Genomic DNA, 12,713 nt, shown 5'->3' with positions numbered 1-12,713 from the left:
GTGGCTTTGTGAAAATATTTAAATAATGTTTTGTCGGGTGTTTTTAAAAGTAGTTATGAACAAAAGTAGATTAAATCCCCTAGTCCCAATTCTGCCTCAAGGCTCCCAATATACAACCCCTCTAGGCATCAGAAGACCTAACCATTGCTTTTTTGAAAGAAAGGAAGGCCCATCATTCCATAATTACTCTCTTGTGCAGATTGGCACAATATCAGAGCTAACACAACAAACCACAGAAAAGACCAGGTTATAACATCTCTGCTGCTGTAAATTGAAATAATAAACTTTGGCAAACACAGAGGACAGCAAATTCAATTTGACAGTCCTCTCAAAGCAGACTAAGAACAACAGAGGGAAGCTGGCTAAAGAGGATCAGAATCCATTTTATTTGATTATTACATCATTGGATGAGGAAACTTGTAATGCAATTCTCCCAAATTGTTAATTCACCATTCACAAAATAATGGTAGAAATCAAATTATCATCATGTTCTACATTCAAAATCGCTGATTTTCAAGCTGGAAAAGAATGATCTAACCTCCTTTAGCTTCGAGAACTCTTTCTTTAGGCAAACACTCAGGTGAAAGTCCAATGTGAAAAACAGATTAATGCAATCTTGCTCACTGTGAAGGGAGAGGGAGAGCTGCAGCTGTGCTCACCTGTCCCACTTCTGCACATCCCTCACTGCCCATCCCCTCTGCAAGAGCCTTTGGGGAATCCCTGAGTGTCTACTAGGGCACGTCATTTGGAAAGCAACTGATCTAGGCCATTGCCACCTTCATTTAAAAGATGCAGACTAACTCTCTTAAGATCATTAAGTAAAGTTAGAGTGAGAGATGAGGAAAGAAGTGAAACCACATTCTGACAAAGATTCTTATTGGGAGATCAAGAGTAAATTCATCTTTTTAAAGGGTTAAGTGATAACAGTTAACTTTTATTGAGCATTTGCTACCCACTAGAAATAGTGCCAAGTGCTTTATGAGTCTTAACACAATTGATTTGTACAAAATCCCCATGAGGTACTATTCTTATAAACAGATGGAAGTTTGGGCTCAGAAAAGTTAAATGACTGGCACAAGATCACACAGCTAAGAAGCAGAAGAGCTAGTTCAAACCCAGGCACGTGGCTTAAGTGGCAAGGTGCCTACCCCTGTGCTCACCTACCTCTGCCACCCACACCCTGGCTACCATGACTTATTTTTTACCCAATTGTATTACCGATAAAATGGAAAGAAGGCAACTTCTCACTGGCTTTACCACACTCTGTAGACACAACTATGTGCATCTCCTGCTGGAACTAATATTCCACTCAATTCCTTAAGGATTGCCACAGTGACAGCTCCTATTCGAATCAAGCCAGCCAACAAACAGGCTATTTCTATCAAGAATAAGCTCCTCAAATCCAAAGCTGTGACAAAAAGAGACACGATTGCAGAAACTCTGACAGACAAGAATAAAAGCCAAAAGCAGGCTTGACAACCAGGATACACCCCCTCCAAGAGCAGAAAAAAATAAGGACAGATCAAGCTGGGGTATCTGGGGACAAAACCAGACATGGATAAATAGAGATAGGAAGAGACAACCAAGGACCAAGTCACAATAATCCTAGCAGGGGTCAGAGCAGATGAATGGAATGTGAGTCAGCAATGAAGTATAGTCATCAGGAATAAAAGGAAAATCATTGTGAAATGCCCTGGGAGGAGTGTGACTTGCAAGGACTCTAAAATAAGCCTTCCAGTGTCTATTCATCAGCTTACACCTTAAATGTGTTCTGTGTCCAGTACTGGCCATTACACTTTTTAATAATGGACAGAAAATAGATAAAGGCCAAAAAGTCACAGCAAAGTTGACTAGAAAGAGGACAAAAAGTCCTTTGGAGAAAGATTAATATCTTTAATGTTGTTTAACCCACATGAGATAATACTGAGATGAAAAGATCTCAACTGTATAAAATATGCCTGCAAGAGAATAATGACCATTTGTTCTCCATTTACACAAAATAATTTATCCATTGGCTGTTTGGATGAACAGTTATCAAGGACCTATGTGCTTGGGGATACAAATGTGGAAAACACTTCTAATTTATATCCTGAAAGAACTTCACAGTCTAGCAAAGAGCTAGACATGAAGATAAACAACATTGCAGCATGATAGTTACTATAATTCAGGCATATATGAAGAGCAGAAGGATACAATGAAGGAAGTGGTAAACCCTATGGCAGTGGAGGAGATGCAGGGAGATGATCACGTCTTGAAAGAAGAGTAGCAGGTTTTTCAGAAATTCAAGGAGGGAAAGAGTATTCCAAGCAGAGGGAATAATATGTGAAAGGGAGGAAGATGGGAAACTGTCTAGCACATTCAGGAACTTGCAGTGAGTTCAACAAAGCTGGAAATTGGAGTATAAGAGAAGAAAAGCAGGAGATAAGCCAGAGTCATAGGCTGGAGCTAGATAATGGAGATGTTTTTACGTACACCAATAAGCTAGGCTTATATCCAGGCAGTTACGATATTTTGTTACAAAATCAAAATACTTCCACGTCAATTAGAATGGGGCCTTTTGTTTCCATCCTCCTCTCCAGACACTTTCCCTCCAGTGGGACTTTCAGACCTCCTCATAATCCACCGACTCAAGGGTAATGCCTAGAACTGCAGCCTCCAGTCTCCTCTCTAGTTCTATAGCAGTGTCCATTTTGATGGTATGATGGTTGTTAAAAATGTTCAATATCTGCTAACATTTGGGGACTTTAACCATAGATGAAAGGGAACCACTGAAGAGTTTCAAGCAACTACATCACACAACCAGACTGTCATAAACTTAAAAAGAAATTATTGATCGTCAAAGTAACCAAAAAGGAATGAAGCCTCTCTCCATGGAAATATTTTAAAAGATACACAATTTTTTATCCTATAGACAGTTTCAATGCTGCCTGGCCTATGGGTGACTGGATGAGATGACTCCAAAGGGGCTTTCACTTCATTTATGAGGCTATTCCATGATCAAACACTGTGGAAACACTGCCTGGTTATATCTTCCTCCTACATATCTGAGGAGGATGAAGAAAGTGAGAGAGCTGGCTGAGAGAGAGCCTCTTTGAGTGACAATCTCTATTTCACATGCTATAGAGGCATAGGCATTGTTTACTGTTGAAATTCTTTTCACAGCATGTGGCAGGTAACCCCTGGCAGCGGTCTTCTGTCCCAGAGCTTTCTACACTGTTTCCCTCTCTTCACCAGAGACAGCTACAAGGCTGGGGCAAGGTGTGGACTTCACTTTTCCAGATGATGGCAAGCAGCCAGAAACTGTCAAGGGGAAGGAAAGAACTCCAAGATCACCCAGCAAAACAGGAAACTGAAGGGGGATGAGAAACCACATTGCATCTCAGAATCTCGCCACTTAAGCTGTATCTTTCCAGATGCACTATATTTCACCTAAATTCAAACATTTCCAAATGATATTAAAAAAATTAAACCTCATCTTTTTCGTTTAAAAAAAAAAATGTGTTTCTTGGTAAATCACACAACTCTAGTGCCGAATTTTCCCCTGCTCATTTTTTCACATCTTTCAATTACCTGCTGATCTACTACTGTGTAAGTGTTTTTCTCCTCATTTACTGAGGATACTACTTTTTCTTATTTTTTCCCCTCATGCTCACCTAATTAACAGTCAAGCAGCTTTTCATACAAAATCTCCCAGCTTTAAATTTTTCCTTCTGATTAGGAGTTTTAAAAAAGAGCTTTGGGGTTTTCAAAAATGCTTTTTCCAAGAGATTTATGTGCTCAACCATCAGACTATCCATCTTAAACCAGGCCAGTGTGAGCAGCAGCCTCTAAAACTCCAGGAGACAGGGAGGCCTGTGTCCCCTGACACGATCGTTACATGTTTCAAGGGCAGGGTCCTTTGAGGCCATGCTATGGCCATCTGAGCTTGATCACAGGTAAGACACAAGAGCCATCTTCAAAAGATCTAATTTCTTTAATCCCTTTTTATTGTGCTGTACTTTTAAGAGTTAGAAGAAGCCATGCTTTTAAACTTCTGTTAATTCATTTAACAATCATTTATTAACCACCTACTAGGTGCCAGGCACTAAATTAGGTGCTGGAATATAATGATGAGCAGAAGATACGTATGGTCCACCACTTAATGGTGTGTATATTCTATAGCAGCAGTTCTTAACATTGGTTGCATATTGGAATCCCCCAAAGAGCTTTGACTGCTTCCAATGCACGTCCACCTCCAGACCAATTAAATTAAAATCTCCAGGTATGAGACTCAAAATATTTTTCAAAGGTCCCCAAATGACTCCAAAGAACAGCCAAGGTTGAGAATTGGACACATCAATCAAATAATTACACAAATAGATATCAAATTATAACATTAATAAAGACTGTAAAGAATTAGTCACACTTTGAGGAGGCTTCAGCACCATTTGTTTATATATACAACTGAGATTTGCCGAGCACCTGCTTTTATCAGGACTTACAAGGTAATGTGACTATAGGTCATAACCCCAAGAAACATTGGCCATCCTGGTTATCCTTCATCTTCATGGGTCAGAACTGACCACTGAGCACTTGGAGATTTCTGGTCATTTCCACTTCCTCTATCAGAAGAGCAGAAAGAGGTCAACCCACCTCACTCATGCCAGACAGACATGTGAACCACAGAGCACAAGCAAAAGTGACAGCCAGACCCTCCTAAATGCTGGCAGGATATCTCAGCAATGCTACTTGATTTGAAATCCCATGCTTAGATCGACGGGAGTAGTGCGTGCGGTATGATAATCTGAACTGACAATAAATGCCAAAGAAAAAGGAAAAATGAAACTTGATACTAGGTCTGTTTGCAGATTTAAAGAGGGAAATAAATTCTGTAAGACTCTAAGCAAGATTGTCTGGGATTTGCTAAGGGATATGTGTGGAATCCTTACATAATGAGCTTCTTTAAATAAACAAACAGCATTCTGGCTTTACAAAAGCTTCTGGATACTGGAGAGATTATTAAAAAATAAGAGAGGTGGTGATTTAGCTTCACCACTGCGGCTGAGAATGGCCTTCTAGATTTGAATACTTTCCACTCTCGCTTGTTTGAATCATCGTCCCTCAAGATAATGAAGTTTTTTTTCTTGTTTCATTTTGTGATTTTCTTTAAGAACTCCCCTGGCATCATTCATTTGATTTACACTGAATCGAAATTAACTGTACCTAAACAACTTTTTATTAGTTCATTATATTCTTCTCTCCATTTATTTGGCCTTTAGTCTGCCTTTAAATTGTAAACTTGACTTCATACAGATCACTATAGCTATCATCTAATTGTCAGAAAGCAGATAATATTCAATATTAAGGATTGATGATACATGGACAAATACATATCTCTAAAGATAAATATTTTTAAAATCCTTTGCCATTCAATTTTTAATACATAATGACTATCATATTTTCTTAAACACACGCTCCAAAACACTTTAATAAACAAATGAGCTGAGAATTTGCCATGTTTCCTAAGATCCCAAGAAGAGAGTAGCTAAGACTGGATTTTATTCCAAAGGGGAAGAAAACTTCATTTTTCATAAGTACAGAAGATTTGGATTTAATTTAAATAGAGCGCAATATCCACATTGTGAAGTTACCAGCTCTTTCCGGATGCTATATCATTTGTCTGTACCATGAAGGATTAGACTCTAAGTATGATTTTCTGAGGTCTGATGTAAAGTGGAACCCAGAAGCTTTGCATGATCACACTGTTAGTCAAGACTCACCATTCAAAAAATCTCTTAATTTACAGTTTAATAAACAAATGTGGAAACTGAGCCAAAAGGAAAACAAGATGAATCTGTGAATATGATGAATGCCCAAAGCTCATGCTATAAGTTTCTATATGAAAGGTAGAGCCTTTGGCTCAGAGCTTTCTAGGAATTAGCCAAATCCATAACATAATGCTCGGTAGTCTCCTCAGGCCATTGAAGCCCTATCTGTTCTGCTAAAGAGTGTGAAGAATTTTCCCACGATGCCACTTAAAATATCCCTACCTTTCACAAGCTCAATGTTCAGTTTTGCCAGCTTAAAACAGTCCAACACAATGTTCTTTATTATAACAGGTAGTCAGCTAGATCCTGAACCAAAATTATATCTTCCAAAATAGAATATGTGTAATATGTAGTGTGGTTAACATGTATCATAAATACCAAGCCAATTTACCAATCCTTGTATTATAACAGTGTTCCATTCTAACAATTTTGGGATTGCCATAGAAAGCAATTGTTCCTTTTATAAAGCAATATCTAACCAATGTATATAAATTTTCTTCAAAATACAGGGCCTGGTTATGACTTCACAAATGATTATCTCCAAAGTAGAAAGAAATAAGATATAATAAGTGGGGTAAGGATAGCTAAGAACAATATTTGTATATTTCAAGACCACAAGAAAAGAAGATCTTAAAAGTTATCACCAAAGAGGGAAGATAAAAGTTTGAAGTGGTGGGGCATGCTGATTACCCTGAGTTGATCATTATACAATGCATACATATATTGGAACATCACGCTGTACCCCAAAAGCTTTACAATTATTATGTGTCAAGTATAAACAAAATAAAAAAAATCCTAAGACAAATTGTTTCTAAAAACTAGGAACTTACAGTCAGCCCAAGCACCCACAATTCTTGACAAACCAAGCAGGTGAAATGAGATTTGGTTAGTTTAAGATGCGGTGCCATCAGCCTTTTCCCATTTTTCAATTGTCTTAATACTTGACTTGCAGAAAACAAAACAAAACAAAAAACATATTTAGTGGACCCGATTAAACAAACCACTATGTGGAAAATTCAGACTCAACGATACCTTCATAAATTTAGATCAAAATTAAATCAAACGAATGTGCATAAAGACAGTTTTAAAAATTAAATTAAATACTAAAAGATAATGTTAGACTTTTATGGAAGTTGAGAGTCAACTATGCCAAGCTTATTTACCTAAACATATATTAGAAAAGTCTTGAAACTAAAAGAATCAAAAGAATTCCAGTCAGCATTTCTCAGGCAGGAGAGGTACACATCACAGAAGCCATAACCCTTCTCTCTCAGGATCACTGAGAATGCTCTCTTCCTCCAAGCAAATTCCACTTTCCCAAACCCTAGGAGGGTCTTATAAAGCAACAGCAACCTTCCCTAAAGTGATTTTTCACTGAGACAGCTACTTTAGAAGGATGCTGTAACACTGACCTTCAAGAAGAGAAGTCACTGAGTATAGATGAGAAAGCATAAAACTTGCATTTTTAGAGTAGAGTCAAGGCCTAGATAGTTGAATATCTTAAGATAATAATCAACATTTATTACATACTCAGAGCACTCTGGTCTTTTGAGAAACATTACCTAAAAAAATAGAAAAATAAAAGTGCTTATAATTCTGCACATGAAAGCAAGAGTAGGCAAAGAGTCCAAAAGATAATAGTTTCTGTGTGCCAGGTATTCTACCCAATATGATAGGTGTCTTCTGCCTACTTCTCCAGGTTCACCATCCACCCTTTTCCAGCCTGCTCAGTTACCTAGGAGACTAACCTAAATGGACCATATCGGTAGGCACCCTTGCCCTCTGGCTTTCAGCTAGTTTCTGCCAATGGGAGTAATCACCATGAAATGAGGGGTAGGAGGAGAGCAGGGGTTGGAAGCTGGAGGAGGGTATAAAATCATGAAGTAAGTAGGAAGCAAATCAGAAAGATGGAAAGAACTGAGAAAGATGGAGAGATCAAATCAGAAAGATGAATTAAATATAATGCTGAGAGCCTAAGGGAGGCAATAAAGCAAAGGTCGCAAAACCCAGGAGGATGGGCTTGGCTTTCCTGGGGAAGAAAGGCCTAGGCAGAAGAGCTCTCTGACAGAAGCACTGCTCAGGCTGTGCTGCACAAAGGGCAGGACTCTGCGTTGGATTCGTGTGCCTGAAAACCATTCAGAGGGTTATATTCTCAAAATGATTTTGTTGAGGTGTCTCCATCTTCAGTGCAGTCTTTATCTGCCTCTGAGAGATGCTTCACACATGGCCTAAGAAGCCTTGTTACAGGCTGTAGTTGAAGAGGGGTGTTTATCTTCAGGTGTAAAAAGATAGCAAGAATAAATGGTTCATGAATCTGCTGCAATGCCACACTTCAAGTATTTCATTTTAATACTATCCATTTAGAGAACAGATGAGGGAATCAGTAGGTCATTATGACCAGAAATATTTAAATATTTTAATATGACTGGAGACATAAATCCACACTGTACTTACTCTCTGATTTCTTCCATTCACCCAAAACCCTTTTCATTATTCAAAAGAGCTCACCAAATTCTGCCTTGTGAAGGAAAATATCCAGTGTAAAGGACTATTACATATTCCCACCATACTCCCCAAACTTCAATGATAAGCAATTGTGTTCCCCCCGGATGTGCATATGAAGTCTAGCAAATAAGAACATAAAATAATGACAGGAAGAAAACAAACCGAAAGCTAAAATTATCAGTGGAGCTGATTAGCATATGTATAAGAGACACTTGTACAGATGTGGGATGCTTTCTTTAGAATATAAGTTCTTGCAGCAGTGATTCTTAATCATTTTTGGAGTTGTGACATCTTATCATCATTTATTTGCTTTTTATGATCATCACCAACCTCCTCCCAAAAGCATATTTTTAAATGAGAAGGAATAATTTTATTCTCAAGCGTTTGCCTTTATTTTTACTCTCTGAGAATCACCCTAGAGGATCATACGAGTCGGTACAGTTACCAGTGGTTAAGAATCCAGGGAACTTTGCCCTTTGCATTTTTTCCTATGGTAGATATTTAATCATCCATAGGTAACGGTAAAGAATGTACACAGAGGGAAGAAAACGGGAGCGAAAGTTATTTCCACAGTAAGCTTTTGAAGTTTGGATAGGACATTTTGAAATAGACCTAGAAGAGCAGGGAAGGAATGTTGGTGGGACATGTCTTCTTTCCCACATACACTTGTATTCCATTTAGGTAAATGTGAGTGTTGAGAATCCATCTCCACAGACCTCAGTGATTCACTTCATTGCAAACTCCATTCTGCTAAGCCATTTTCATAGGTTGTATTGATTATTTGTATGACTGTGTAAGAAAAGCAACCATACACAGAACTCCTGATTTTGCAGTTTACTTTAAGTCAACTTTTAATTATTTTTATAAGGCTTTATTGGAAGCTCTCTGTATAAGCCAAAGTGCAAGACATGAAGCAGAGTAATTCATTCCTTTCCTAAAAGAAAGGAGGTAATTCTGGGCCGGGCACAGTGGCTCACGCCTGTAATCCCAGCACTTTGGGAGGCCAAGGCGGGCACATCACCTGAGGTCAGGTGTTCGAGACCAGCATGGTGAAACCCCGTCTCTACTAAAAATACAAAAATTAGCCAGGCGTAGTGGCACATGCCTGTAATCCCAGCTACTCAGGAGGCTGAGGCAGGAGAATTGCTTGAACCTGCGAGGCAGAGGTTGCAGTGAGCCAAGGTAGTGTCACTGTACTCCAGCCTAGGCAACAGAGCAAGACTCCATCTCAAAAAAAAAGAAAAAGAAAAAAAAAAAAGAAAGCAGGTAATCTTAAACAGGTTTCTTAGAATCAGAGTTGGAAGAGATCTTTTCTATTGAATAAAAATAAGTCATCTATGAATGTAACTGGAAACTAACACTATACTGTGTTTCTTCCAATACATTTTAAATTCTTGTTGATTTTCATAACCCTTTTGCCACGTGTGAAGCCACCAGATGTTAATTGCAGTTTCCTAACAAAGGTGCAGAAAGAAGAAAAGTCAAGTCCTAGATCATGTAACAAGCCAAAACACCCATCTCCCTGCCAGTTTCTATCCATGCTTTCCAGTAATTCTTTTATCTCCGTAGTGGACTAATAGGTCTCCAACGGGACAAGGCATAGTTTTGTCAGGGAAGTGAAGTCTGGAAGGGATGATAACAACACACAATGCTGATGAAATTAACTGTGAGAGCTACCCTGCAGCTAGAAGGGGAACACAAGGCCACTCCACGTGCTAACTCGTATATTGGCATATCTCAACCCACAGATTGAGAGACACTTGTCTCCTCATCCTAGAGCAAGGACTCTTTTTGGCCCACTTAGGTAGAGAAACTTATGGGGTAGAAAATACCCTTTGATTTGTCTGGTTGTTTGCACAAACTGGCTACCAATCTGGTCCAAATTGTTAACTTTGTAATTTCAAGTAGATTAAGATGAATTCTGGCTTTTATCTACCAAATTATTTATGCAACCAATCCATCTGCTTCTCTCCTAGGGAAAAAAAATTTTCAAATTCTTTCAAAATAAACTGAGAGTTTTAGTCATAACAAAATCCAAAAATCGACAAGACATTATATTATCATTGCAGAGCAAATGCTTAAATTCCATTTAAAGGAAATGTCATCACTGCATATCATATTTCTGTTTGAGTGCTACATCAGCCCAGTCTGAATGATGCCACCAAGACATAGAGCAAGGGGAAGGGTGGGGTTGAAAGACAGGGAAGGAAGCTCAAGCCAATACAATAAAAAAGAGAATAAACTTACAGCTAAACAGTTTACTTTTCAAAGGCAGCACAAGGGCAAAATGCTTTGTGCAAAGAGAAAATTAGTTTTCAAAGTATATGCATTCTACAAAGAGCCAAGTTAATTATTCAAAGCAGAGGCCCATGAATTCCCACAATTTAGTCATTCTATTCTGACAAATTCAGGCCCAGCGAGCTGCTTCTTATCACTAAGACTTTGATAATTGGCTTAGACATATCAAATAAACTTTCTGGAGAATTCAGTCATAAGCAGGTATGACATCCTAATAGGGGTTTTATTAGGCCTTTCTCTGTGCAGTAATGTATTAGCAATCACTGTGACATTTTCTGCTCTGGGGGGTTTTGGCCTTGCTCATTTTTTACACTTGCTAGAAAATAAATTTATTCACGGTAGAGATCTAATCCAATGCACTACTCTGTTTACCCTGGTTTCTAAAGGAACAGGCCTCTCAGAATTAATGAAAAGTGACATATACATCATAGAAGAAAATGCACTGTCTTCAGCCAGGCATAACTGAATAGTAAGAATCCCTTCTGAATCTACAAACTCGGGAATTCAGTTAGCACAGCCTTCTGTAGTCACAATTTTGCCTCCCATTTCATGTAAGAAAAAAAAAAACATAGCCAATAGCATGTGTGGATTAAATTTCTCCTCTTTAGAAGCAATTGTGGTTGAAAAATAATTTCCCTGAGAAAATGTCTTCTGTATATTATCTGGTATGTTGCAATTTGCTCCTTTGCATTTAATATTCCTGACAAGCTGAAATAATTTTAAAGCCTTATTACTGTATATTTACATACTGAAAGTAGAGTTATTATTTGGGTGGAGAACTGTTTGGAATAAATAAATTTTTAAAAAGCCTACCTACCAGCAAAGGAGAAACAAAATGGATTGGATGATGAAACTCAGTGTCTTTCCATACACTTTTATTCTCTTGGTTCATGTGAGAATATCATTCATGGAAACACATATAAGGCACCATCAAGGTAGTAGTAGTTTGGTCAGAGTGAAAAACATGCTGATATATTAATGTACTTTTATCACATAACAAGGAAGCATCAACAGAGGTCATCTAAATGACCTCTGAAATCTCTGTAATTTAATACTTGATATTTCACCACCAACTTCCCACTTTCCATGTTAATGGGGACAAAATTAATAGAAAAAAAATACATAGAAGATCTAAGTAACTCATTTGAACTATGGGTTTTCTATCTTCTCCTTACCTAAGCTCTTTTTGGTCTCATATATGTTATAATTCTGAAACACTTCCAAGATCTAGTGTCCTCTCAAAATACCTCCTTTACCTGCTGGATGATGCTTAAAATTTCCTAGTTAAATCTTTAATGTGATGTTTTGTTCAATGTTAAAATTCAGTTATATTTGTGAAAGATCCTGCATTAAAGATACTGCCAACACCAGTAACTTCTGGCACCATGAAAAAGATGAATGTCATGACACAACCAAAAGATGACTCTAGCTCTCCAGCTACAGTCCCCAACCAAAAGAGAAACTCATAAATGACAGATAAAGAATTCAAAGCATAAGTTGCAAGGAATCTCAAAAAGATCCAAGATAGGGTTCAAAATAAACACAAAGCCTAAAGCAATCCAGAAAATAAAGGAAGTAATAAACATCTTTAAAAGAAATCCATCAGAGCTTCTGGAATTGAAAAACTGACTTAAGGAATTTCACAATACAATGAAAAGCCTTATCAATAGACTGAGCCAAGTAGAAGAAAGAATTTCAGAGCTTGAAAATGGGTCTTCATAGTAAACTCAGGCAGGCATAAAGAAAAAAGAATCTTAAAAAATAAAGTCTTAAAGAAATGTGGAATCCTATAAAACAACCAAACCTATGAAAGAGAAAAAGTAAACAGTGTGGAAAACATATTTGAGGGAATAATTCAAGAAAATTTCTCTAATCTTATGTGAGAGGTAGAATTCCAGATACAAGAAATCCAGAGAACTCCTGCAGGATACTATACAAAACAAACATCACCAAGGCATATAGTCACCAGAATGTTCAAAATCAACACTAAAGAAAAAAAAAAAAACTTAAAGACAGGTAGAGAAAAGGGTCAGATCACTTACAAAGGGAACTCCATCAGGCTAAAAGCAGAAATCTTACAAGCCAGAAGAGATTGAGGTCCAA

The sequence above is a fragment of the Pan troglodytes genome, chromosome 11 (genome assembly GCF_028858775.2).
Source record: "Pan troglodytes isolate AG18354 chromosome 11, NHGRI_mPanTro3-v2.0_pri, whole genome shotgun sequence".
NCBI lineage: Eukaryota > Metazoa > Chordata > Mammalia > Primates > Hominidae > Pan > Pan troglodytes.
This window is presented reverse-complemented; position numbering follows the sequence as displayed.